This window comes from Ixodes scapularis, unplaced genomic scaffold (genome assembly GCF_016920785.2).
Source record: "Ixodes scapularis isolate PalLabHiFi unplaced genomic scaffold, ASM1692078v2 PGA_scaffold0__279_contigs__length_252992795, whole genome shotgun sequence".
NCBI lineage: Eukaryota > Metazoa > Arthropoda > Arachnida > Ixodida > Ixodidae > Ixodes > Ixodes scapularis.
Window position 1 is genome coordinate 67507641 of NW_024609835.1, and position 6346 is coordinate 67513986.

Consider the following 6346-nt stretch of genomic DNA (forward strand, 5'->3'; position numbering starts at 1 on the left):
GCAGACCGGCGAGGCGGGCGCGGCGGCGGCGGCTCCGGCGCGCCAGCTGTGCGCCGTGTGACGTCACTGCTCCTCGCACATGCGCAGCACGGAGCACGGCTCATTATGCGAACTACGCGAAACTGCTGAACCTCGCCCTGTGTAGCTCACGCTACAAAATAGCCAAAATACGGACCAGCGGGAGCTTCGGTACTGCCCAGGGAATCGTCATGCGCGCATCGAGTATCCCCACACCGAACTTGCTTCCAAAAAAACAGATTAAAAAAATTGGCCATCGACAAGTTGGCTTTCGACGAATTGGCCTAGAACCTCAATTCCTTTACAGTGCCTTATTTGAGACGTGCGTTTTTTTTTAAACTTTAAACGCTATGTTTAGGGTTCAGCGTTTTCGGGTTAAACCTAATATAACCGGTAAAAGTACGCCGAATTAATTTTTCCACATTCGGTCTTAACTGAAAAAGTTCAGTATTTTTTAGGGCGTTTGGAGTGGTGTGTGTGTGTGACGGGGGGGGGGGGGGGGGGGGGGTGACTCATAACTACGGTTTCGAGTTTTTGGATAAATTCGGAAAACACCCGCCGGTAAAAGTTTCGTCTATTCCGATTTATCTGATAAACTCTGAATTTCGATATGCCAACCTCCTCCCCCCCTCCCCCCCCCCCCCCCCCCACACACACACAAATACATTTTACAATTAATGGTTTAATCAGCGCATAGAGAAAATGTCCTGGGAAAATGCCACCACACATATCTTTCGAATTTCGGTCAAGACAACAGGTCATTGTACTATCGGGTCAAGACAAAAGTCACTGTTTATGTTTCCGGTTTGGGTCATACTATTTGTGCCTGAGAGGAAGGAGAGGTTGCGTTTTGGTAACCGCAAAAGCTATGGACCATAGATATTACATAAAGTGGAAAAGAGGACACTTGAAACTTCTCTATTACATCCTTTTCCACTCTATCTCTTGCGGCCGCGCGGTAGGTTGATGGAATAGCATGGAATGAATACTGGCTGCCCAGCGACCACCTCCAGTAGGTTATTGATTTTAAGGTATTGACGTTTATCGAAATAACACTTGTGTGCCAATTTTGTTCTAGGACAATTAGTATTGCCAGTAGTAATGGCACCAACGCCAAATCCAACTGAAGAAAATATCAATTGATACAATCGCGTTTTTTTATCTTTTTTGCCCAGCATATGTTTAAATTTGGATATTATTTGTTTATTTTTAATAAGAAACACTGCGAATTTGAGCTCCAAATTTCGGAGAATTCGGAATCAAACAAAGATAAACTCAGAAAAAACAGCCTCTGAACTTGACGAAAAAACTCCGAAAACACGGAACCCTACTCATTACTGAACATATGACCACTTCCTTTCGCAGTTTTCAGCTTGTCTGCGAGATCGGTTCAACTTTCAACATAAGCTCCGGGGTCGCAGGGGTCTTCGGGAATAAATCTGGCTTTTTCACCTGATAGAGATTTGTGCCGAATTCTTTGTTAAATGAAGAGAGCTTAATCGTGAAGTCAAACAACGGAAATCAAGAGCGTCCGTAAATGCCGCGCATTGTTTAGCACCCCTAGCTTCCGTCTACTAGAGGAGGGCATAAATACGAGTGTTTTATTCTCATTTCTGCCGTCGGCGCGAATTTGTCACCTCTCGCAGTCGTGAAAATGGGGGAAAACGCACCAAGTGCAAGGCTTGCTCATTTCTCCATTTTGATATTTGCCTCTTCGACCGTAGTGGTACTGAAGCTCATTTTCGTCCTGTGTACAAATACGAGCACACGACGATAATGACAGATACAATGAGGCCCCAGTGCATTTTATAGAACAGGTCGCGTCGGCTGCCAAAGACGGCAACAAATAAGAAGACCAGTACCTGGTACTCAATATACATTTTACACAAACGCTTTTAATTATTGCATTTTCGTTGGTATACTGATTTTCGTCAATAAACCTAATATAACTGAGAAGTTTATGAGTCTACAAATATTCACCGCAATAAACTGAAAACTTTTGTTTGGAATAAAAACCAAAAAAAATAGTGCGCGGAATTTCAAATAATACAAACCTAAAACGCCGAACCCTAGCTATATTGTCAATGTCATGTTTTGACGTTGTGCTGTTTTGTTGCTGGGCTGTTCTGACGCTGTGCTGTTTTGACGTCGTGCTATTTTGGCACGTGCTCTTCTGTCGCTGTGCCGTTTTGACGCTCTGCTGTTTTGTCGCATGCTATTTTGACGCGTGCTGTTTTGTCGCCGTGCTGTTTTGACGCTGTGCTGTTTTGACGCGTGCTGTTTTGACCGCGCTGTTTTGTCGCGTGCTGTTATGTCGTGTGCTGTTCTGTCATGGTGCCGTGGGAACAATGCAATAGAGTGGGGGAAACGAGGAAGGGAGGTGGGATTGGAGCATTTATTAAGAAGAATATGAACTTTCAAAGGATCAGAAAGCAGTGCGCTGAACATTTGTGGCTGAAAGGAACAGTCGCTGGGGAACCCGCAGTCCTTGGAGTTGTTTACTTATGAACAGGGACAGGTGCTAAAGAGGAAAACAGAAAAATGATTGATTGCATATCAAGAGACATTAGAGAGCTAGGGGAAGGTTCTGAAATAATTATTATGGGAGACATGAATGGGCCCATATCGAGGGTCTGGATGGGTATACGGACTCCACTGGAAGCATATTACTAGAACTGGTGGGAAAACATGACTTAATTTTATGTAATACCAGTCAGAAGTGTGACGGGCGCATAACGTGAGAAACTGGCAATATACATTCAACTATAGACTACGTACTCATGTCACACAAAATATATAGTAAGTTACAAGTAATAAAAATAGATGAAGAAGGTTCCAAAAGTCTTGGTAGTGATCACAAACGTATTAAGCTGAATTTTGCCAGAGAAGTAAATGCTGAAACTAGACAACATAATTCAAAGCAAACTTTCTGCAGCGACAAAGAGTTGGAAATAGTTGTTGAAAGAATAGAGGCAGCAGTTTCAGGGCAACGGCATACAGATTGGACCTATGAGAGCCTAACTAGGCTTTTTGCTCCAGAACTAAACAAAGTTAAGAGTAAACGAAAGGGGAAGCAAGGACATAGACCAAAAAGTTGGTGGGACAAAGAAGTGAAGCAAGCGGTACAAAAACGCCAGGAAGCCTCTAGAGAACACAGGTATTCCAAGCGTAGTGGGGAATCCGAAACGGAAGTAAAAAGAAAATGGGACAATTTTATAACATGTCGCCGAGAGGCATCCAGTTTGATCAATGCGAAAATTCAGAGAAAGGGTGAGGAATGGATGACTAATGTAAGTAAGAAAGATAGAAACGCTGCCAAGAAGTTTTGGGAGCACTTGAACTCACTCGGTGAAACAACGCAAGCTAGACAGAGGTTCATACTCTCGCATCAGGGAGATCAATTAGAGGGAGATGATGCGATACAATATATAGGAGCAGTGATGGAGGAGAAATTTCGGGACCGGTTGCATGTGGAAGATAGGAGAACCGAAGGAAGCAGCAGTCCAGTTTGTGACAAAGAGAATGGGAAAAGGCGGAACGAAGAGTCCCTAGTGGCACGTCGACAGGCACAGATGGTATCCCTATCAAGCTGGTGAAGAATTTGGGTCCTAAATCTAAGGCAAAACTAAGGGAGGTAGTGAGTACCATGATAACAAAAGGAAATATTCCAGATGAATGGAGGCTTAGAAGGATGAGTATGATATATAAGGGAAAGGGAGATAAGTCTGATATTAGGAATTATCGTCCTATAACCGTGACACCGGTTATTTACAGGTTGGTAATGCAGATTATAAAGAACAGACTGGAGGAATGGGTAGATTGCGAGGGCATACTGGGCGAGTTACAGAACGGGTTTCGAAAACAAAGAAGGTTGGAGGACAATTTATTTTCTCTAACACAGTGTATAGAAATAGCGCAAAAAGAAAACAGACAGCTCTGGCTGGCATTTCTGGATATCAAGGGTGCCTATGACAATGTGAACCAAAGAAACCTGTGGGACATAATGGAGAACTTAAACCTAGATGAAGGACTAACAGCACTATTAAGAAACATTTACAAAGATAACAAGGTGATTATAACATGGGAAGGAAATGCGACAGGGAAAATAGAGATAAGACGAGGCCTTAGGCAGGGGTGCCAGTTATCGCCTTTGCTGTTTATGTTGTATCTGAGAGGATTGGAGAATGGACTAGAGAAGAGTGGGCTTGGGTTCAACCTTTCTTACAGTAAGCTAGGCCAAAAAATTCAGCAATCCTTACCGGGATTGATGTATGCGGATGATATTGTACTAATGGCTAACAACGGGACAGAGTTGCAGGAATTCATGAGCATCTGTGGTAGGGAAGGAGAGGAATTAGGTTTAGAATTCAGTAGCGAAAAATCGGCAGTCATGATTTTTAACGAGGATGAAGTTGAGAGGCTGAAGATACAGAATATTATAGTTGAGAGAGCTAGTAAATACAAGTATCTAGGAGTATGGATATGTGACGGTGCAGAATATCTCAGTGAGCATGAAAAGTATATAACAGGTAAGGGCAACAGAAATGCAGCTGTAATGAAAAATAGAGCACTTTGGAGTTACAACAGGTATGAGGTGGTGAGAGAGATTTGGAAAGGGGTCATGATGCCTGGCTTGACTTTTGGAAACGCAGTGCTATGGATGAAATCCGAAGTGCATGCAAGGCTAGAAATAAAACAGCGCGGAGTAGGTAGGCTGGCTTTGGGGGCACATTGCAAAACGCCAAACCAGGGAGTACAAGGAGACATGGGATGGGCGTCTTTTGAGAGCAGGGAAGCGGTGAGCGAGATTGAATTTGAGGATTGGTCGAGGCAAATGGATGGGGACCAATGGGCTCAAAAAGTTTTCAGCTATTTATACATGAGGAGCATAGACACAAATTGGAGACAGCGCAGTAGGAAATTAAGAGGAAAGTTTTTAGGCTATAGTGGAGATACGGAAGAGCAGGTCTCAGTTAAGAAGAAAGTTAAGGCCACAGAAAGAGATCGGTGGCTAGACGGAATGCAGACAAAGACGGCTCTGGAAAGCTATAGATCAAACAAAACAGTTATTGCCAAAGAAAGCATCTATGACAATTCTAGGGGAAGCTCATTGTTGTTTGAGGCGAGGACGGGTGTTCTGCGAACCAGAACATACAGAGCGAGGTACCAGGAAATGGATATAGTGTGCACTGCTTGTGGAGAGGAGGACGAGACGGCTGAGCACTTGATACTCTACTGTAAAGGGCTTCACCCTATGCCTACGGAAGACAACATGGATTTAATAAAGTCACTGGGTTTTAGAGACAGCGAGGGGAGAGTGGATTTCAAGACTGTAGAGATTACCAGGCAAAGATTAAGTGAATGGTGGCAGAAAGCGAGAGAAAACTAGGTATTTTCTTATTAACTGATGGCAAGGGGGTTTTATAGCCCCACTTTTTTTTTTTTTTTTTTTTTTTTTTGCAGTGATGAGTGAATATAGATTTCACATTTAAATATTCTAAGCTTAAATGGTAAAACAAAATGGCTAGCTGGCATAAGCTACCGCCCGATCCAAAGGGCTCAGCCGGATTCATCCATCCATCCATCCAAAGGCCCATTGCTGCATTGAAAGTCGAGCCGCAAGTTACGTGCATAATTGCGTTCCGGTTTGAGGTTATACTTCGTCTCATCCAACGATGGACTAAAGGCCAAAGCTACGTGCCACAAGGTCCAATCACGTTCCATGCTAAACTATGACATGCCTAACATTGATTAAGAATGGACGAATAATATTCCTTATCAAAATGCAGTGCATGATTTCTATAGCTTCGGCACTGCAAAGAGCCTGTATGTCGTGGCTTTCTTTCAAATGTAAAACTGATGAGTCACTCAGTAACGTTCATCGAAGCGAAATATCAGGCAATTTCTAAGTGGCTCGTGATTGGATCTGGTAGTTCGTAGCTTCTGCCTTTATTCCATCTTAGGGTGAGACGAAGTATAGTAGGTCATTTTGAATCTGCCTCACCGATACAACCACGGCAGCGGCGGCGGTGGTGGTGCAAGAAGCTGGTATCAAATCGAATAGCGCTGCATCATTCGTATCTTTCACGGCGCAAGACAAAAAAACCCGGAGAACCGTTTCTGTTAACATGCAGCATGTTGAAGCTGCGAATGACACTGCGCTATTTGGTATACCAGATACGATACATGTGCCGTTCAAATCGCAGCGCCATTCGATTCGGTCCGCACACCCCTAAAATGATCTCCTAAAAATTGAGAGCCAATCAGCAAATGGAGCATACACGGAATACGAAACTAACCTATTGATTGGCGTAACAGGTCACGTGGC